Consider the following 24,023-nt stretch of genomic DNA (forward strand, 5'->3'; position numbering starts at 1 on the left):
ACAAGGGACTATGTGAAACACATTGTGAGGCAAGGAGGTGCAGAAAAAAATTGAAAACATTTATATAATTTTATAAACACTGTTCATACATATACCTCAAGCATATTAAACTGACATCAGGAAACAAAGTAAAAAATGAGCAAAAAATGGCATAGATGTCTTCTATCAATGTCCTTAGAAAATGGTATTGAAAAGTGGAAAAGAAGGAGTACTATGCTAAGTGGCTGGCTGAAAATGACCGGTGACCATATGGTCTAACAACAACAGCAAGCAAGGAGGCATGGAGAACAAAGAACACATGCAAGCCTATGACAAAGCACACTGACTGGCTGCATGAAATGACCGCCGGTTACATGATCAAAAAACAACAGCAGGCATGAAGAAACAGAGAACAAAATACACATGCAGGCCTATTGCAAAAGCACACTGACTGCCTACACAAAATGGCCACTGGCCACATGGTGGTCAAACAACAACAGCAAGCAAGAAGGCATGGAGAACAAAGAATACATGCAGGCTGAAGGTAAAAGCAAAACCACAAAATGGTAACTAGGCTATGGGAAAACTTTTATATTGGGACCTTTTGTTCAAGGAGGGTTTTTAAAAATCCCATCAGAATTGATCTCTCATATAACCAGCCAATAGGATAATTGGAATTGATGCCTCGCCCACTTAATAGTGGCATGCCATCCCACCTAGTCCGTTCATCCAAGAACACTGAAAAAAGCCTCTTTTGACAAACAGTCCCGATATAAACGTTTTCCCATAGCCTAGTTACTATTTTGTAGGTTTGATGTTATATTGGGTGAACGTAACTAGGTCTTCTCTCACTCTCAAGGTGTGACGCACGAACGCAAAAGCACACTGACTGCCTACACAAAATGGCAGCTGGCCACATGGTCAAACAACAACAGCAAGCAAGGAGGCATGAGGAACAAAGAACACATAGTGGCCTAGACTAAAGCACACTCACTGCCTACACAAAATCGCCACTGGCCACATGGTGGTCAAACAACAGCAGCAAGCAAGAAGGCATGGAGAGCAAAAAACACATGGAGGCCTATGGCAAAAGCACACTGACTGGCTGCACAAAACGGCCAGTGGATACATGGTCAAAAATCAACAATAAACAAGGAGGCATTGACAACAAGAACACTTGCAGGCCTATGGATGGACACGGACTACACAAAATGGCCACATGGCATGGAGAACAATGACAAAATGGTAGCCTATTGCAAACACACACCTATACATTAGCCAGCTCAAAGAGACATGGTAAACAATGAAAAAAACACTACCATTAATTCAGCAATGCCAAAAATGAAAACTAAGGGCCTGATTTAGATCTTGGCAGATGGCATACTCCACCACAAACGTGATGGACATTCTGTCTACCGTTTTAAGATCACCATAGGATATAATACGACTGTAATACAGAGGACGGGATATCTGTCATGTTTGTGACAGATTATTCCCCTCCATTAAGATCTAAATCAGGCCCCAAGTGTTGGGAGCTGCACTGCTTCTGTGCTTGGCCTCCTTTTGCCCTGACAAGGTATTCCCCAGTAACCGGGTCAGGCTTGAGATCTTGCAAGAGCTTGAGCAGTCAGTGCAGCAGCGGCAATCTTGGGGGGCATGGTGATATTTATGCCGAGTCCCAATCAGTAAATGCTGCTTGGCTTACTGACGTTTGTTTAGGAGTCTTGCCTGCTTTTGGTTTCTAGTATCCTGCTAGCATCCAGTATCTGTTCGCTGCCCGCATTTGGTTTGCAGCATCCTCCCAGCACCTGATATCTGTTCCCTGCCCGCATTTGGTTTCTAGCATCCCGCTAGCACCAATATCTGTTTCCTGCCCGCATTTGGTTTCTAGTATCCTGCTAGTACCCAATATCTGTTCCTTGCTCGCATTCAGTTCCTTTTTTTCTGCTGGCAACCAATACCTGTTTCCTGCATGTATTTGCCTTCCCATTTTCTCACTACTGTTGCCCTTCCACTCTAAAGTAATTTTCCTATATCCTATGCCAGTCTCTTGCTCGACTAAGCCTCACAAGTATCTGATCATATGGGTCCTCATATTCTAGGATTCAAGCCTTCATTGTCTGCTTCATCTGCCTTTCAGCATGTAAAGAGAAAAATACTTTACCTTACAGAAAAGCAGCCATCTACTGTTTGCAGTTGTAAAAAGGCTTTCAAAGCATGTCCAGCCACAGGTCAGTGCATTGAACCTTACAATACCTCCGACACATGGACATCACATTTTTGGGGAATTGGCATCCATCATTGTTTACATTCTGAAAGTATTTTACCCTTCATTAGAATTTCTGAAACATCTCCAAGGATCCCTACTCACTACCGTGAACCTAGGATTAATGTGCCAGAATGCATTCACATAGGGTAAAACACAGGTGATGTTGGTGTGAGTACTACATGGTTCTGGGTCTCCTTTATGCTCTTTGTGTTATTTTCTTTTCTTTCTTGTGTGTGTTCACGCTAGGTGCAAGATTGCTAAGAAAACCTGGTGAGGTGTGGCAACACGTACTTCCCATATTTAGAATTACCTAAATACCATTGGACTGCAGCAGAATATCTTGATTCTCTTTGTTTTTTCCCCACCCAGGTACGGTGAGCCACCAACACTTGTCGCAGTCTTTCAGTGTTGAGGGTTGATCACCTCTGGATTTGGGTGGATAATCTTTGCTCCTGCAGGACCTGAATATTCAGATGAGTGGATCTTGACACTAAGTAAGCTATGAAAATTTGTAAAACACAGCATCTAAAGGCAGGATATTACCCCACCAAAATATACTTTCTGCAGAAAAACAGTGAAATACAAAAAAATAATGTCTTCAATGCCATTTCTGGCCTGAATCATAGATGTTTTAAAACGTATACCACAAACAGTTGATTAGTACTGGCTGGATGGCCTGTGGGCAGACTAGTATATTTGGTAAAGTAAATGAATAGTGCAAATTTAACAAACATGTAAAAAAATTTACTTAACTGCATCCTTCTTTCTTTATAAAAGATAGAAATTTAATGAAAAAAATACTAGCCCCCTACTGCAACTCCAGGCCATTCACCACAGCCAAATTCTAAAACTTTAATAAAAGTACAAATAAAAATACTGGTGCATGCCTTTTATCAGACAAAACCATAATCCAAAAGTTGTTTTTAACTTATTTGTTGTGATGTCACAAAATGCAAACTCCTTAAAATCAAATAGTATATATGCAGGATGAATTAAAGGCAATGAGAGTGATCCTTTCACTTTGAAATCCAAATGAAAAGCAACAAAAAAAAGCACTAAAAAAACCCTGACCTGTCCGTTCAAGTAGAATATCAACTCAAAACCGGATTTTCAAGTTGATTTAGTTACTTCTCAAGTAGAAACTCTACCCAACTTGCAGCCGAGGTCGCTCACGATCGCTGGCAGCACAAAAATGGACACAAAAAGCTCTGTGGTGCATTAACAGAGCCTGACGTGCCCCAATGGGAATATATTTTGGCCGTGCTCTGGTTAGTGGAATTTAACAGGAACTCTGTGTAACACATAACATGTTACCTGAATTCTGCCAACTCCGCAAGCAGAATTTTATTTCCTCCCAAGCCTAATACGAATGAGAATGTGCAGCCTCGGTCTTGGCCCTCTCCCAAACAAAGCACCCACTCAATCCACAGGTGTCAAGGTTTGAAAACAGGTGTGGTAAAGGAGCTGCCTCTCCCACGCTCTGCTGTACTCCACCATTGATTTAAGGGGGTAGCATTGCACCTGTCTTTTTCTAAATGAAAGACTGCTGTGGTAAAGCAACTATTCCTCTGCCTGAAATACAAGACCAGCACTGCACCACCACCTGGAAGAAGCAACTCTTTCCTTTCTCTATGTCTGACCTCACTGCAGGCCCATCCTAAGGTATAAAGAAATAGCCAAAACAAATGTGGTGTCATGTTTTATTGTGGTGACCATCATCTTAGCATGATGAATGTTTGCATTGCAATAATTAAATAGAGGTCTAATTTATCTTTCAGAGGTGATGAATTGTGCATTTGTTGGAGGGTATAGCATAGGTGAGACTTGCCTGCTCTGCTTGGCTTGTTTATTATTATACATACCGGGACCAGGGTTAGAGAGGACAGAAGGAACAAGTAGCTGCTGGGAGGAGTGATAAGTTGAGTTCCTTTATTAATGAGAAGTGCTGCATTTGTGCAGAGTTTCCTTCCTTGTCCCTAAGTCCGGTCCCCAACTTGTTTAAGTTTATTCACCTTACTATGTTTCTGTCTCAACCTCTCGGCCATTTCATTTTATTTGGAAGAAGAGTTGTGCTGTCCATTGACCACTGATTCCTAACACCTCCCATCTAGTCATGGCCCCTTCAGCATTTTTCTATTCCTTCTTCCCAAGTTCCAACTTATGCCACCCCTTATACTGGTTTGTCATCTACCTTTCATTAATCACCTAATCAGTACCTAGCAAAACCTAATGATAGCCCAGGCCTTGGCCTAAATACAGCCTTACCTAACACATTAACACTCACTCATTTCCTTAACCAGTAACAACATATGTTATAGTGATACTGAATCAGGAGCAGGATGAAATGTGAGTTGTAAATCGGGTATAAGAAGAGCAGGCCACTGGAATGATATACCAACACTAAACAAGTCATGCAACCTGGTTAGCTCCATTAATTACATTGTTTGAAAAATCCAATACATTGATATTCCTAAATTATCACACCACGTTTTTCTCTGGCAGAATAACTTTTCAGTTTTGTGACGTTTTAATACATTCATAGTATTTGGCAAAAGTATCACCTAATGAATTCAATTTTTGTAACTTATTTTATCCATTTCAGAAAAAAAAAATGTTTTTAATTATGTAGGTGGTGGTTAATGACAAATACCACATATAGTAATTTTGGTTACAAAATATTCCAGGAATGCATTAAATACATAATTCCGGTGGCCCTGTAGAGCCCGCAATGCTGTTTGATAGACCATACAAATATGTGCTTCAATGGGTACTACCATTTGTTCTCTTTAAGGTACTTTACTGCTCGCACCAGAGGCCATGAGAATGACTTTCAGAGAAAGGTCTGCTGGAAAAGCCACTCAGCTACACCTCACACAACTGAGGCCATTGTGACAGCCTTCCACAGACTAGTGGCCTTAGAAGAGGAGAAAGAAGGAGATGCAGCAGCAGTGCTAGGCACCTCGGAGCCACCAGCCTGGAGGTGGCTAATAAGAATAGCCAGGTATGCAGGCAGCAAGAAGACACCTGCCACCCTGTCATTTTCAATCCTCCACCAAACAGGAAGTTTCTTGCCTTACAAGGCACAGACTAATGAATATTTTGACTATTGCTGAGGTCACTATTCATTTTAGATGGGATAATAAGGCCATTGCTCCTTTTCACAGTGATAATAGGTGCTTTGGACACATTGCCAGTCAAGGAATGAAATCCTATTTAAGACTACTTGGACATTTTAAAGTTGAGCGCTCCTTTGAAGACAATAGATCAGCAGCAGCCTATATAAACTGGTATAGGACAACAATTAAATGTTCTAATAGTCAGACTCTGCCTTTCTCTTTCCCTTGCCTCTCCAAAATACATGGAGTAGGCAGAGGAAAGCAAAAGGCCGAGGCTGTGCTGCAGGGCACACCAGACCTTTCCCTCTCCTTTCACCAATAGCTCACAGAGTCACTGAGCCTTGGAAGGAGGAAGGGGGAATTCACTGCCGCACCTGGGTCTCTCTGGTTCAGCTGAATGAGAAAAAAGCAGTTTAACTATGCCAGGGAGAAATAGGCCTCCTTTTACATTTGTTGCTGTGAATGTTCACTAGGTAACTGCTGTGACCGGGCACACAGATGTTAAATACTGAATGATAGCGACAGCTGCAAAACAAAGGCTTTGGAGCCGTGGGGTTTCAACCCCTTCAGTCTTCAACGCCTTTCTTTTTTCTATTTGGAACATCCTGCCCTCTAGGGGTGAAATGTTCAAATAGCTTTAGCCTGCAGTAGCAGGCTATTCTGGCCATTAAGGGCCTGCTTCCGTATTAAACACCCTTGCCTTCGGCTCAGTCCATAAACGCTGGAGTGGGTCTTTAATGGCCAGGATAGCCTACTACAGTAAACATATGACTGATCTAGCCATTTAAAATTAAGCATTACTGACAACAAAGTGATGTATGTTTTGTGTTCACAGTCATTGACTGATATAGCATTCTCCCGGTCCCTCAGATTTGAACAGTCTAGGCATTTCCAGAAGTTTAATATATTCCAGGTGTCCTTGTGAAACGTGCTTACAGATTTGAGGCCTTATTCTTACTTGTAAATATTTAAATAAGTTCAGGTAGTGAACCGCGATGCTTATTCAGATGATTGTTTATAATTTCCCTATGATTTTACTCAACACTATAGGTAGACATCTACCAATGTTTACTTTCAGGACTCGCTTTATTCTCTCTCTCTCTCATAATTCCCAGAAGAGAATGATTGGACCGAGTATCTCCAGCAAGTGTGATAGAGTAGCTTATGGACATACTTCCTGTATATTAGGCAATTTTGTGGCAGCCTTCTCAGAGTTTCGTTTTTAATACACATTTTCCTTAAATATAGAACTCTAATTTAATTCAGTGCAAAAAGCCGTTAATAAGTCAGGGTTAATTGAACAATTTTAACAATGAAAATAATCTAAAGGGGGGGGGTGCTTTGGATACCGGTCAATATTTATAGAATCTTCTCATTATTATTAGCATATGCAGTTTACTTTATAACTGATTAATCTGAAAACCTTGAGTGTTTTTCAGTCTCTGGGATTTCCTAATATCAGTTGAAGTCTGCATAATTTGGAACAGTAACTTGTGAATTTCTTCTTTGGTGTTTGAGTTTATTTTGTGAACCTTGGATCAAAAAAAAAATACCACAAGGTTGAATGTATCTCTTTTTCACATGACCTGTGTATCATGTTTAGGATTCTAAAAATAGACATCATACATAGGCGCTCATTACGATGCTGGGGATCTTCAGACTGCCAGCCTCACAGTCGGACCACTGCCAAAGCAGCAGTCTTACTGCAACATTATGACCCTGGCGTTACCACCCGATGGCGGTGCTGGCAGTCCCAGTCTTCCAGGACAGCGCTGGCAGTTTCACCACAATGTAAAGGCTGGCAGAGACGGGGTACCGAGGGCCCCCGCCTAGCCCCGTCATGCGAATCTCTGTCTGCTTTGCAGTGATTCGCACGACGGATGCTGGTGCACCCGACGCACAACAGCATTGCCGCTGGCTCTATTATGGACCGGCATCAATGCTGTTGTGTGTTTCCTGCAGGGCCAGTGGGTGGAAGCTGTTACTGCCTGCTGACCCAGCAGGAAATTCATAATAGGGCTGGCAGTCTCCTGACCGTGGGAGTTTGGCGGGCAGTCTTTTACACCTGCCACACTCATAATTAGGGCCATAGTCTTGTGTTTTGATTTAATGTATGTAATAATGAAATTGTGTGGTTTATAATGCACTCATCTATTTGTTTACAGTTTTGTTTCTTTTTAGCATCTATGGCAGCAGTAATACAATTGTTAAAGGTGATTGCCTAAGGCAACGGCCATAAATTCAATTCCATCAACATTTTGGTAGAGATCCAGCTGACTTGACAACAGCATTTGAATGCAAGTTTATCAATGTGAAAATAATCTAGCAAAGATAACATTTCATTCATTTGCCCTTGCACTGCATGGATGCCTGCGTTTTACCTTGTTTTTTTCTATATTAATTGTGAATAAAAACATACTGTTAAAAAGGTGTGAGCTGCATTCTACATGGAAAGAATCTTTTTTGCTCCCAATCAAATGATGATCAGGGTAGAGAGTGGTGTGCAACCAACTGCAAGAGTATCATGGGGGGAAACATTTCTTCATATGCTACAAGCTTGTTTACATCTAGGCTGCAACACTCATACACTGGTGGTCTAGGCCCCGGATGAACTTAGGGAAGCTTCAGATATGGTTACATCTGGGGTTCTGATATTATTAGATCTGTTCACAGCCTTCCACAGAGTCAATCATCAGACCTTGATATCACACCTGGGTGAATGGTGATAAGAGCAGTACAGATATCTCAAACTACTGTACAAAGAGAACGGTTCTTCCATCTTTCGCTCATTAACCTCATTCATTCCAGGTTGACATGGATGGTATTTTACCAATCCAAAGCTGTAATACTGTGCATGAAGTGGTACCAGGCTTTTGTCATTTTTCAGCTAAGCGTGTAAATATTGTGCAAAATTGAAATTAACAATCATACTAACAACGCTTACCAAAATGAACAAGATAAAATATTAATATTACCTTACACAAGAAATACATATTAGTTTAAAATAACAAACATAAAAAGGGCACCATAATAAAAAAAAGTCAAATATAAACACCACTAGCAAAAGAGCTGGGCTTCAAATGAGTTAATTAGGTGATATAAACAAATATAGACAATGTGTTCGAGTTTGAAGGGATTAGAATTAGTATTCTCACTCCAAAATAATAAAAAGCAGGTATAAGCAGGTAAAGTGATGGATTTTGGAGGAGTTGCATTTACTAATCCCACTCCAACATAAGCAAAAGCAGGGAAAGTGGTAAACCTGAGAAGGGTTAGATCTACTATTCTCACCCCATTCTAAGCAACAGTTGGGAAAGTGTTAGGAGGGGTTACATTTACTATTCCTAACGTGTTGGATAGTGTAGGGGAATTGGATTTATTACTCCTACTCCAACGTAAGCAAAATCAGAAATAACATTGGGCCTTGGAAGAGTTAGATTTACTATTCCAACTTCAATCTAAACACCAGTTGGGACTTTGGAGTAGTTACATTTACTATTATTACACTAATCCAACCAACAAAATGGAAAGTGTTGACATTCGGGAGGGTTACAGGTCATGATCTAATGTTTCCCGTGCAGAGACCCCTTTCATTTCCATATGCGATTGGGCATGCAGCAAGTGATGAAATGTGATTCAATCAAATACATGTTTCTAGCACATTTGTTTGTTTTGTCAATGTGTAATGAAGTTATGATAATTAAGCTTTTACAACACCACATTCAGTGACTGTTTAGTTTAGAAGTTATTCCAGGGATTTCATAAACACACTGACTGTTCCCTTTCATAATCCTATTATTTTATTCATTGTAATCACTTGTTTTCATGTTGCTCTATTTTCATCGTAGCTTGAGGTTTGATGTTCTTAAACACATGCACAATATGTTCCATTTTAGCCAGCCTGTCTGCAGTTTAGTTCTCAGTATTGTGAATTTATAAAGTGCACTATCACCCATGAGTGTACCTTGGCACAGTCAGTATTTTGTCAACTTTCATAGAACTTGTGAAACTGGCATACATGTCTGAACACTCTGTAGTCTAACTTGTTAGACCTTTCAGGCACTGCAAGTCTAGTACATCTTCTCAATATATACATCTCATGGTTTTTGCTGTAAATATTTTAAGTAAACATGAGATAAAGATGACAGAGATGCTTAGGGGCTTATTACGTAGTTGACAAATTTTGTATCCCATTAGTTTACTTCAAATAGATCAAGAGTCTGCAAATTTCTATTTTCTGAAAATATCATAAGAATCAGTGATCAGCACCTTATATACAACCTGGGACTTGACCATCGATTGCAAGAAAACTTCACCCAGGAAGCTGATCCAGGTGAAGTTTCACCAGCTTCAACCCGAACCAAAGAAGGTTGCAGTTAGACTCCTCCAAGGCTCGGGCTTCACTGAATGGTGCCAGGGTGATGTCTGTCCCTGAACAAACACAAAATAACTGGCACACTATTCCGGACCAACAGCAAATCTTGTTGGCCCAGGAATGCTCACCACCTCTGACACTCAAAATATTTGGCATATTATTTATTGATTCTGCTAGAACTAGCACAGCGCCTAGGGAAAGCACAGCAAATGTGTTAGGGCTACAAATTATGATAATAATGTTACACTTTTTCCCTTTTGTTGTCACTGTTCATGAAACACTTAGCTGCTTCCGATTTTTATCTTCTGTAGTGTTACCATACAATATTGTGTGCAATAAATTATTTTCAGGAATTGTAATATAACTATTTTAAAATAAATATGTCAACTTCTAGTGATACAGGAGAGTGCAACTCATTAATGAAAGATTGTTTGGATTACCATTATGTTCCTGAACTTTTAAAAGACTGTTAGTAACCAAGAAAAATACAACCACTGCCCTTGCACAAATGCTTAGGGGGTTGTGAGGGGCTGCAGTTAAACTGAACTTCCTTACTCACTGATGGTGCAATGAACTAAGTCCTTGCATCTGTCAGTTACAAATCCAACCCCTGCAGACCTGGTATCTAGTACCCAAGATTCGCAACACTATTGCCACTCCAAAGTAAGCAAAAACATAGATGAAGGGTTATATATAGCATTCCAAACCCTAATAATGGTTAAACAAACACTTAAAATCCTAACAACATGAAATGATTAAAAATATTCAAAATTATGCTGACAATAGACCACTTAGCAGCCTGTATACGTTTTCAGTCCTATATTAAGGGAGTGAAGTTTGGAGGGGTAGATCACAAACTCAGCCTTTTTACTGATGACGTCTTACTAACAGTAACTGAACCTGAGGTCTCTTGGGGCTGGAGGACACTTTGACAAGGTGGGAGGTTTTCAGATCAACACAGATAAATCTGAGATAGTAAACAATTTGATTCCCAAAGAATGTGAAACACAATTCAGGGAAGCAAACCCAGTGAAATAGGCCAAACACTGAATCAAACATCTAGGGACACTCGTCACCAACACAGTAGAAACCTATGATGGTGCAAATTGGACACGACTGAAAAATTAGAAAATATCAGATTTATAGAAATGGAAAAGCCAATATATGTAGTAACTGTGAAGGATTAATGTAGTAAAAAGTAATGGTGTGCCCCTGTTTGTTATATTTTTTTTCAGCCCTGAAGATGACAATTTTTTATCTGAACTAACACTACTATACCACCGCTTAATAAAAATAATCTGGGAAAACGGGCAAGCAAAACTGAACAAAATGGCCCTCCCTGGCAAAGGGAAGTCTGGCAATGCTAGATATTATCAAAAAGAATAGATGATGAATGGAATGCTGAACAATGCAAACATTCACACCCAGTCACAGATCTGGGTTTAATCCATCGTTTTTTTGCTCACCTTGCTACCCCAGTTTGGACCCAGCCATATGCAAATCAGTCCTAGCCCTTCTCCCCATGGGAAAAGTCCAGCCCAAACTGCAAGGCCAGGTCCTGTATGGATCGGAAACAAGCATCCTGGGACCACTTTCGGGGTATCACCCCTCATCAGCCAGGCTAGTTTCAATCCAATGGCACACAAAGCATAGGACCCAAGTCTGGGCATACCCTTCCCACTTAGGGTGACAAAAGCAAAAGGAACAGATGATGGACAGAATGTTGAACAATGAAAACATTCAACACTCAGTGACAGATCTGGGTTTAATCCACCATTTGTTGCTCACCACGCCACCCCTGTTTAGATCCAGCCATATGCAAATCAGTTTTGACCCAGATATTATCAAATACCAAAGCGCCACCCATATCACAATACTACTTGAATGGTCGGTAAGAGAATTGGAAAAAAGATGGCTCTTCATAGACAGGGTGGAAGCAGGCAGGGCCATCTGTGATTAACCATAGCCTAGCAAGGGGGCACATCCCCTATCCCTCTATATCTCAGAAGTAACAAGGGAGGCTCTGGAGATATGGTATCTCATTGCACTCACACATGGATTGCCAACACAGCTGGGTCCCTACTCCTTCATTCATAACAATCAGAAATTCACACCTAGTATGGTTGATGGGATATTTGAAGCCTGAAAATAAGGAGGGTGCCTCACAATAAGAGACATGTTTGAGAATAGGAAAATCAAATAATTTGGAGACTGTAAGAAACAATTTAAAATTAAAGAATAAGAAAGGATGCAATATAATGAACTCCAACACTGGGTTGTGAATCCCACCATTAGATAAGCCCCAACCAGGCCCTTAACAGCGTTTGAAAAACATTTGGGCACATATGACTACTAAGGGTCTAGTGGCAAACCTTTATAAGCTCTTGTTAGAAGGTCACCACACACCAAGGTGCGTTCACAAGATGCAATGGGAAACTGGGCTAGATAAAACCTATAAGGATTGAGAATGGAGACAACTGGAACAATTTCCACAAAAGCTTTAGAAGTGTCCATAAATTGGGAGTGTAGGCACATTCAGCAGTTCTGGGAAGAAATACTAATAGCCAGGGATAACGCTTATCAACATGCATGGTGACCAAGAATGGGGAAGAGGGCATAGTAGCAAGTCTCTGAGGATCCACTTAACGGGAGCAATGACGAGACTGATAACACTTTACTGGAATAAAAAAGAACCAACTCTGATAAGACTCTGGACACATAACCTCTGGCAAGCAGTGGTGCTGGAGAAACTCTGTAGCACCCTCTGGAACACAGAAAAAAAGTTGAAAATGTTTGATCCACCTTGCTGAGCTTCCCAGTGAACCCATCAGCTGGGTTTCGGTTCAGCAGACTCTCCCTAATAAGAAAGAATACTGGCTACAAATGAAGATATGGTGGACTGAGGCTTCTTTGTACCTTACGGCTCAGTATTAATGCAGGGACAATTTCATACAACATATAGAGGTCTGGACTGAAGAGAGTTGGGTTAGGAAGGATGAGGGTTATGTTACTTCTCTGTTTTTGGTGTTTTGAATGGCATGCATAGAACATAAGTTTTCGAGTCTCAAACATCTACTTTGTATGAAGCCTAATTAAGTGTAACATGCAATATTCAAACAACATACAAATGATTAACAAATAATTACATCTGTAAAAAAATAAATCCACAATAAAAAACATATCCTACATAAAAAAATTAAAATGTAAAAAACACAATAATATAATAAATAAAAAGATTACATTTAAAAAAATACACTTCCCTCCATTCTAGCCAACAAAACCAAATGCCCCCCATTAATTATATGCAGAAATAATAATAATATTAAAATAATAATTAAATGCATTAATTAAAAGTAAAACCGAGAATAAAATACATTGTGCAAGTTTAATAATTAAATACGCTGATCAAAAATGTATAAATAATACAAAAAATGTACGTAAGTTTGGACCTGGCCATTTTTGCAGGGTTACCCTCAGTTTCTGTGTCTTCTGTGGCTTAACCCATCTTTTTACATTATGTCTCAGTGCACTTTTCCTTGCTAGTCAGTGGCAAGGTTCTCGTGCTCTCTCCCTAAAAATGTGGTAAAATTGGTATTTACCTGATTGGTACATCCCTATTAAATAGTACTACATGTACCCAGGGCCTGTGAATTAAATGCAATTTGTTGGCAACACTGCTGAATGTGCCATTCACTAAAGTAACTTTTTAAAATAACATATGTTCAGGCCTGTCACTGCAGCCTGTGGTGCACTTTCAAACTGCCATTTTACCCTGGTAAAATAAACCATTTGCTGTACCTAAACCTTCCTTTTTAATACCTATATATTGGGGTGACCTGTAGGCCCTGTAGACTCATAGGACAGGGTGCATTGTATTTATAAAGTAGTAAATGTGTACTTAAGGTTTCTATGTTCTGGCAGTGAAAAACTCCTAAAGACATTTTCACTGTTTGCAAGGCCTATCTCTCCCATTGACTAACACCTGGTCACCTTATTAAATTTAATAAGTGCCAACTTAGGCTCGGGGGAAGGTAGAAATATACTGTGTACCCTCAAATGAATTGTAATTTTAAAAACCTCCCTAATGGCTAAATCAGATTTCAAGTTACAATTCTGAAAACGCCACTTTTAGAAAGTTGGCATTTTCTTGTCCTAAGCATTTGTGCCTTATGCCAATGTCCTGGGTCACATGACTGTGAATGTCTCTTCTGTTTGGATTTGTGTATTGGTTCCAGACAATAACATAAAGGGGGCTTAGGTGTTGGACAGGATTGGCCATCATGGCATGATGACTGGGAGTGGCTAGATCAAGCCACACTTCCACTTCAGAGGGCTTTGCCTCCAACACACAGAATGGTATCTGAAACCATGCCTGTCCTACCCCTTTTCACCCTCGGGCAGTTTGAAGTCATTACCTGGGAAGGAGAAGAATTTTCCAGAACCAGAAATGGAGGTAGGAAAGGCAACCCTCTCCTCATACCCCCCCCCCCCAACAAAGGCTGACACCAGGTATAAACATTAGATTGTCAGATCCACTTTTCAGAACACTCCTGGACATGTGAAAGTTACAGAAGAAGGACTACCCTGCTGCCCAAGGACTGCCTTGTTCCTCAAATGATTTCCCCGCTGCCTCAGAAGGAAGACTGGACCTACTTGCCTTCATCCCAGGGTAACCAGAGTGACTCCAAGGGTCAGTTGGCTGACCTTCTGTGTGAGCTGCAGGGACACAACAAGCTTAAGAGGTCTTCCTGCGACTGCTCAGCTGAATTTGTGACTTCTCCCTGTCTAGCACAACCACCTGACTGTGAGTAGCTCTTTGTACTTTTAGGCACCATTGTCATTGAAAAACATACAATTGAATATCTCCAGTACTTCTGACTGCATCTTTTAGTTATTAACATTCACTCTATTTTCTAAACTGGTTTAGAATTTTTTTGGGTTATGTTTTTACTTTATCGCTGTTTGCGTGCTGCATAATTACTTCACACATTGCCTCCAAGTTAAGTCTGACTGTTGTGTGCCAAGCTATCAGAGGATTAGGCACTGGTTAATTCTGACTTTTGTGGTTCATCCTGACAAGGGCTGTGTTTGTTACCTGAGTGGGGTTTCCACCTCCCTCAACCAATAACCCATTTTTTGACACACTACAAATAATTTAAAAAATAACAATTAAAAATGTATTAAAATAACAAATAATAAAAATTATTATAAATCAGACCTTATTTGGCAAACGAGCTAGGCAGCTCAGGAAGTAAAAGTAGCCTCTGGAGGAAAAGTCAATTGCTGGAAAACCCTAAATTCAAAACCTTCCAAATCACTGAACTAGTTTTTCGCTGGAACGGAAAAAATCAATCTGGAGTGCAGTTCCACCAGACCTAAGAACTAAACAACCACCTTGCCGAAAAATATTTAAAAGTTAACTCTTCTGTTGTTTTTTGAGCGTGTAGCCAACTGAACTGCAGAGTCACCACACAGTCACTGTTCTAATGTCACTAACATTAATGTTGTCTCTGGATTTTGTACATACCTTAAGTAAAGTGCAGTAGTCCATTATGATGCAGTACTGCTATAGAAAACCACTAAATAAATTGACTTTGTAGCCAATCTCTGCTAAACTGGGTCTATTATTGGTACAGTTGTTCAGCTAGTTGATTTCCAGGCATGCTTTCATCACTATACACAAGCTCATGTTGGACCGTGGTTTGGCCCCTTCTCACTCGCTTCCTGAAAGCAAGGCAACATGCAGGCAGAGGCTTAGCACCTGATCCTCAAAGGAAACGTAACAGTAACAAAATGTGCTATGAGCAATTTCCTATGTCCAAATTGCATTTTTATTTTAAAATTGTCCATGCACCCCATGGGCCATATACACATCATGCTAAGTGTGCACCGAAACAAATAAATGCAGACTTCGAGCACAGCTGAAATGTCAGCATTGGAATCCTGAATTTGAACAAGATACCCTAAATCAATAAATGTGTATGTCTATGCATGGAAAATAGTTGCTATTCCCTTAGTATGTTTATTATCTATAGAATGTTCCATAGAACTATTCTACTTGTTCGATCATAACAAACGTTTTCCACAATCACATTGCCATCATGGTATTTTGGATATGCCCCCAGCATTCTTGCAACACCTACTGTCATTGGGCAGTAAACGCTTTGCTAAGCACCAGCCAGACTGGACGTTGTTTGGCCTGTGGGAAAACTGGAGCAAAACATTTTCAACGAGTGTGCAAATGAATTCAGTAAATCTTCTGTGGTCCTTAAAGCCTTTGTTGGTATTTACCTCATTACATACCTGTCTTTTGGGACATTCACCTTTTGCACATGCAAATTGTGTGGCTGAATGGGACTCCCCTTCACTGCCTCTCTTGATATGCTTGATCCCATGTTGCTTGTGTTCAGTTTAACGGCTTGTCGTACAAAGATGCAGAAGCGGCTGTACAGCATCCATTTTAGGACATCCTCATTCCTCACTTCTCATCCCTACTTCTCATCCATCATCTCTGCTTCTCATCCTTCATACATCATCCCTACTTCTCATCTATCATCCCTGCTTCTCTTCTATCATCCCTCCGTCTCATCCATCATCCCTGCTACTCTTCCATCATACATCATCCCTACTTCCCTACTTCTCATCCATTATGCTCACTTCTCATCCATCTCCCTACTTCTCATCCATCATACATCATCCCTACTTCTCATCCATCATACATCATCTCTACTTCTCATCCATCAACCCTACTTCTCATCCATCATGCGTCATCCTTACTTCTCTTCCCTCATCCCTATTATTCATCCATCATCCCTACTTCTCTTCCATAATCTCTACTTCTTATCCTTACTTCTCATCCATCATCCTTACTTCTCTTCCATCATCCATACTTCTCATCCCTGCTTCTTATCCATTCTTCTTTTCCATCATCCCTACTTCTCTTCCATCATTCCTACTTCTCATCCCTGCTTCTCATCCCTACATCTCATTTATCTTCCATCACTCCTACTTCACATGCCTTAGCCATCATCCTTACTCCTCATCCATCATCCCTACTCCTCATTTCTCATCCCTCAGTCATACCAACACATTTTCTAGTTTTGTGAAACACACTTTCACAATTAATCGTTGGCAACAGCCAATCAGAGTTATGAGGGAGAGCTGTATTCTATTTCACTGAAAAACAGCCTTCTCGAAGCGTGCTATAGACGGAGGAGAGGAAATGCAACTCTGTGTTTGTTTCCAGTGAAATCAAGGCTGTACAACATTTCATTTTATTTAACTAAGTGTTTTTGTGTTTACACAGGCTTCTGCAGAAAGCTCTGGTTGTTTGGGAAATACAAGCAGCTCACAGCTTGGGACATAAATCAACTCATGGAGAAAGGGTTACACAGTTCATCTACAGTTCAACTGAAAACCTATCTGGTCTCAGTATCATATGTAGAAAGAAAATGTTTAAAATCAACTCTTTTGACACTGCAATCCAATTCACACAAAACTATTCAGGATTCATTTTTATTTGTAACAAATAAAATGTTTAAATCTGAGGCTGCTTTTATGTCTGAGAGCTGCTTTTTGTCTTTTCTAAAACCAGAAAGGTTTCCATTGAACTGTAGATGAACCCTATAACCCTTTCTCCAAGAGCCAAGGCCTCTCTCATAACTCTGATTGGCTGTTGCCAACCAATCAGTGTGAAAGTGTGTTTCACAAAACTGAACATGTGTCGGAATGACTTAGGGATGATGGATGAGGATTAGGGATGATGGCTGAGGCATGAGAAGTAGGAATGATGGAAGATGTATGAGAAGTAGGAATGAGAAGCAGGGATGAGAAGCAGGGATGATGGAAGAGAAGCAGGGATGATGGATGAGAGGTAGGAATGATGTATGATGGATGAGAGGTAGGAATGATGTATGATGGATGAGAAGTAGGGATGATGGATGAAAAGTAGGGATGATGGATGATTGAAAAGAAGCAGGGATGATGGAAGAGAAGCAGGAATGATTTATGATGGCCCTCCGCTCCTGCATCCATCATCCATGGAGCGCAGGGACGTGTATGGACCTTAAATAGGCTTTACCTGTCAATGCAACAAATTCTATTTCCTCCCCTAAGTAACAGGTGCTAAGGTAGTTCAGGACTCGCGTACTCATGCATCTGATGAAGACTGAGGTACAAAGTCTTCAATGCAAACAGTACGTCCTCAGCCTATTTTGCATCTTCCCCGCACTAGGTTAGTGTTGCAACAGGAGGAAGGGGAGGAGCAGCATGTTGCAGTTTGCAGAGTATCCTTCTGAGAATGAGGACATCCTGTAAAATTGCAGCCGCCACACTTGCTGGCACACCTGAGCACATAACTTTCCCGAATCATGTGCGCATAACAATATTAGCACATGTAACCCCTGGTTTAAACAATCAAATATTCCTTGAGAAATAGCCCATGACCAACATTTATATTTTCCCAACGTTTTTCGAAAAGAAATGTGAACCGGGCCAAAGGTGCACTTGCTTTGTTATTCCCCGCTCCATTCTTTTGCAAATTATCCCCTTTTCAGGTCCCGACAGTATTTTCTCAATGTTTAAATTGTAAGAGGCAACTCGGGCACTGCAACAGGACATCTGCTACGTTTTCAGATCTCTGGAATATTTTGTGATTTTCGCTATATTTATGACGGGTTCAGCTTCTCATTTATTAGCCTTCTAACTCACATCAAGAGTAAACATGTCCATATTTATATAGCAAGAAAGCTTTTAGCGCTCACACTTAACAAGATAAATCACAAGCTGTAAAAAGTAGCCATGATTTTTAAGCAATTACTCATACAGTGCTTCAGCTGTGCTGCCTGGATTGAAACAATCCCTGTGTAACAATACAGCATTTTAACCAACGAAATGGTGATTGGACGAAGAACAACCACATGCAGTGCTGTCCAGAATATATGCAGCGCTGTTCATCGGGGTGCATTTTGTCCAAAGTGTTTTAGAGGATGTGCGCCATGCTGTGTGATAGATTATGTATTATTCACGGCAATGTTTAACCAAATTCCCAAAACGTTGCATTTCAGACAGATCATCATAACACTCTTGGCGCAGACATGTATCTAACTGGAGATGGCTTTCTTAAATAGATCGACCTCCAGTGACTTGTGGAAAACCTGATGCTCAGAGGTGCTAGGCGTCTTTTTTGGATAACCTACAGGTGGTTTAGATTTAAGTTTAAAAAATGTTGCGATTATGAATGCCAGGATGTGGGAGAAAGGGGATCAGTCTTGATCTGAGCTTTGATGAGAAAATGTGTCTTTCGCTCAGTTCCCGAGACTTCAGAATTGGTGGACAGAAAGAGTAACTTTGACTAACAGGCATATCAGCTCTCAAGTAAAAGCAAGAAACTATAGACTGAATTATGTCAGTGCTTAATTTGTAGAAGAATAAGAGCGAGGGCCCAAAGTGTGGCTTAGAGCTTGCAGCCGGTGCTTTTGGGCTTCAGGGGTGCCAAAACCAAAGCTGCTTAAACGTGATTAATCCTCATGCCACTTTCATACACCACCAGGCACTCCCTGTCACCTCATCTCACTCTTGCAAGTTCTTTTCTAATCCTGCCTTTTCCCTTTATCAATGTTTTCCCATCTCTCTCTTTCTTCTTCTTCCCCCTGTAAGACTGTTATTTGGGGGTTCTATTTCATGCACTAATAATGATGATTAATATTTTCATTTATACATGAATGCACATATAGGCTGAGATGATATAATTGCAATTGAAATACATTTCATACGATGAGTAGAAGTGTGTTTATTAATGTGTTTTAGTTATGCCATATTTTCATGTAAAACACCATTTTCAACAAGATGGATTCCATCACTGGCAATCAATCCTGACCCCACCCCACCCTTGGCTCATTCTCTCCTCACAGACTCTGCAGGGAAGTCAAACTGACATGTAGTAGTTTACCTCCCTTGTTATGATTTCATTACTTTCAGTGAACTTTTCCCTGTTCCTTATGATGTGTAACTTTATCAAGGTCCTTTTCGCTGTGATCCCTAGTCTGTTCATTTGTTGAAAGTCTTATTGTTTAAATGTTTCATATTAGTTCAAACACCTTGAGATGACAATAGCATGAAATGAGATGGTACTTAAGGCATGTAAATAATGTATGTTATACTTGTGTTCCGATTTGCTAAAGAAAGTATACTTTTGCTCACACCACAATGATCTTGCATTTTTTCTAATTTGTTATACAAGAAAAATGTATAAGAACACCTTGATGTTGGGGGTGAACCAGAATTTTTGAGAGGGTTTGAAAAAAACTTTCCTATACTACTAGGGATGTTGTCTGACATCCTTTTGACTTTGCTGCTCATTTGGGACTTAAAATAATATCTGATTTGACATACTTACTTATAATTTTGCATTTGAGAGCCTTCATGGCATTGACCCTGTACCACTTATTCTTGAATTTTGAAATAAAACCCTTTCATTTTTACTGATCTAGAACTCTAATATTGAGTAGGCACCATTGCTTGTTTGAACTGTCTTACTCTGCTAATTGACGTTTAGGAAATGTCTCAAAATGCAATTCACTCTGTGGGAGAACCGAATGAAGTAAACTTTAAGGGTGTCTACATTTTGGGGTATGATTTTGCTCATCCCCGTAACCCCCCGCCTTTTTGTGTTATTCTCTCTCTTGAAGTAGGTCGAAATAGGAAGAGAAAACATAAGTCCCAGAAATTAGTGCCGGTGGGTCCCACCTGAAACCACAAACTTAAAACTAAGCACTGAAAGGGTTATTCAAAAGACAGAAAAAGGAGCAAGCACTACTGACCATGAGGCTCTGAAACCAACAGGTGCTGCAGAAGGAACGAAGATGGGTATATAAACTTCACAGAGAAACATCGATGGATTGAATGACTGAATGCCCTGTTCTCAACTTAACTCCATAGGATAGTGTCACTGTTGAGGTTTGCGTGGTGATTTACGTGGCTCCACCTTTAACCCCTGTTTTGAACCTCATATCCACTTGTGCAGTCGGATCTTTTTGAGGGCCAGTAGGCCTTTTACGTCTATCGAGTAATAAATATCTTTTGTACTTAGCTCGCCAAGTAACTTAAATGTCTTTTCATATTATCAAGATTTAACTTCGTATATGGGTACAAGTGCCTTTACAGATGACACACTTTATTAGTTACCGAGCTCTGGAACCTGCTAGTCCTAACTTAGTGTGTATCATCTTCGAAAGACTGTCGCATCTTTAGGACAGACACTACTCACAAACACCATGATCAGTCTTCGCTTGATTTTGCTTTCTTTACCCAAATGTGCATTTGATTCTGGGGTCCACGCTGATGCAATATGTTGTGACGTGCCATGTAAACATGATTGCATTTAAGACCGTTGCGCACATCAAGCAGAAGTATGATTTATAACACACAGCTTTGAAATATTACAGTAAATGTGTTACAGCCCTAAATAGGCTCCTTGAGAAACAACTCCTGACATAGGATGAAGTGGCTCACAGTATGCATTGATGAATGTGCACTGACCCTGCCTGTAAGATCATGCACGGCAATAGCAACAAACAACCACGGGTGTGTGTGACTTTACACACCTCCAATACAAGGTTCTGCATGGGAAGAATGACCTAAACACTCCCCGATAGAAAGCATACACCGTTCTGGGGGCGAGCGCGGGGCACTAACACGGCAGAATTCTGGAGGGGGTATCTGTACCATCCATTGACGAGGTAAGTTGTGGCTATTTTCTATGGCGGTTATCATTTTACATATGTTTCCACTAGTGGCAATTTTATATTCATTGTTACATGTATTCATTTCAATATATATCGAGAGGAGAAACAACCACTTTTCCTTCATGGGTTTAGTTCCCCTGTTAGGAGATGAGAGGACGGAATGTTTACTGTCCTTCACATAAATGTATTTCCACAATGTCTGAAGAGTGGAGTGACTCACATGGGTGTGGTATATTTTGCAGTGTATCCATTAAGTATTTTTAATAGTGAATGGATTGGATACGTTTTTCATGATTACTGGTGATGCTGGATGATGAAAGCAGGTGATAGAGCATTCATCTATGTTTTGCTCTGGCCTCTAAACTACGTAACTACAGAAGATGAATTAAGTTAAAAAACAAGTATGTGTATTTTCTAATTATCATGTTTCTCTTTTCACACCCTACAGCTTACCCTCTCTAACCTTCTCTTATCACACCCTACAGCTTACTCACAATGTTTATTTCAGGAAGGGTAGAGAGAATGCTAGGGATTCTGACAAGTAAAGGGTTTGAGATTGTGGCTGAAATATGTTTAACAAGAGATCTTGGGACAGTAATGAGGGGAACATGGCGGGCTGCGTAGCAGCCGTAGCTCGCTAGACGCACCTCCCGCCGTTCCTGGGGGCGTGGCAAGTGTATGCAGCGTTTGGCTCGATGTGCGGCCCGGCCGCACGAAGTTTGGAAACCCGGCTGTTCCAGAGACCGGGCGAGGCATCCGGCGTTAGGCTCCGGCACTGGGGGCGTGCCGCACTGGAGCTCCGCCGGGTGCGAAGAGGCTCAGCGAGGATTCCCCTTCGGGGGAATCCGGGCAGAGTTCGCACCGGTAAGGCTCCTGGGAAGGTGTCCCGGGAGCGTGACAGCGCGATAACGCGCCTTTCTTCATCTCCATTGAACCCGGAAACAGCAAGTAAGGTGGTGGGTGTTGCGGGGGCCAGGGGCACTATCAGAGAAGGAGATAAGAGCTCTCCCTCACCTCAGCCCTCCGCTATTACCTTGAAGGTGGGGGGGCTGGGGCTGAGGGGGGGAAAAAGGGATAAGGAAGTCAGTGGGCAACAGGGGAAGCCTAGAGGCAGAACTTCGGACCAAGCGAACTGTTTACTTAAAAAAAAGAAAGAAGGAAGTGAGGGGAGACCAAAAAATAAGCACAAATTTGTACCTTCATTAAAAGCTTATTTTAAGGCTAGGCCAGAAGACATTGTGCTGGTACCAGGACAAGGAAAAATGGATAGCTACATGACTAAATATACCAGAAATAGTGCAGACTCCGGCGAGGGGAGTGAAAGTAACCCTCCCCCTTCAACTAACAATTTGGCTCACCAGGAGAATATACAAGTCGGTTTCGAGGTCTCTCTGAGTCAAGGTGGTAATTCACCTATCTTGAGACAGGAGGAAGGAGTTACGGCAGAAGCAGTTATTAACCCTTCCCTTCCTCAGCCCTTGGACCCCGACCCAAGACACAGTCTTTCAATGGAGGAGGTGATTCTCTCCATTTTGGAGGATATAAAAAAAGGCTTTGCAAGTTCGGAGAGTAATCAAGGGGAAATCAGAGAGGCCTGTGAGGTACTGGAAAGAAAATTTGATAATTTAATGGAGAGGATCCAGACATTGGAGGAGACGGTAGGGGGGATGAAGGAGGAGCTAAAGCATCAGAAGGATGAGATTCGAGACAAACGAAAAAGAACAAGGACTACAAGTCAAGATTGAGCAATTGGAGAACTATTCGCGTAGGAACAATATAAAGTTGTTAAAGGTCCCGGAAGGAGCAGAAGGGGCAAATCTGAAGTCATATGTGGTTTCTCTTATCAAATCTGTGTGCGAGTTGGAAGAGAGTAGGGAAGAGATTGAAAAAGATATTCAGAGAGTCCATCGCGACGGCGGCCAAACAGTACTAGACCAAGGAAAATCTTGGTTAATTTCTTAACCTACCATCTAAAGGAAAAAAAATTGAGCAGCGCGTTGAAACAGAAATCATTAAGAGCTGAAAACGTGACATTCGAGATTAGATCCGATCTATCTAAGATTACAATGGATAGGCAGTGGGAACTGGGGAAAAGGTTGGATGAATTCAAAAAGCTAGGAATTACGGCACAGTTGAAGTTTCCGGCATTCTTGCGGATAATGTATAACAATAAAATGTATAATATAAGGGAAACAGGTAGGGCGGATGAGGAGTTAGATCTCATAAAAAAAAAGAACAGACCGATCATGCAAAATAACTTTTCTTGAAATCTTAAAGCTCCCAGGTAGGCGGGGTGCTCTAAAACCAGGCCCATAGTGGCCGATATAGTGGGGGGGTACCCCATGGGAGGGTGTAGGGAGGGGAAGATATTAGGTGGAGGGGTTTTTTCTTTGGGTTTTTTTGTTTTCTAATTTTGCGTGGAAATAGTTCCTCATTCACCAAGGCAGAGGGATGGCGGGTTAGTTTTGAATGGTTAGACTGGATAAAGGACAGGGGGAGAGGAAGTCCACGATTAAATTACTGGAATATTAATGGTTTAA

Source organism: Pleurodeles waltl, chromosome 6, assembly GCF_031143425.1.
Source record: "Pleurodeles waltl isolate 20211129_DDA chromosome 6, aPleWal1.hap1.20221129, whole genome shotgun sequence".
NCBI classification, from domain to species: domain Eukaryota; kingdom Metazoa; phylum Chordata; class Amphibia; order Caudata; family Salamandridae; genus Pleurodeles; species Pleurodeles waltl.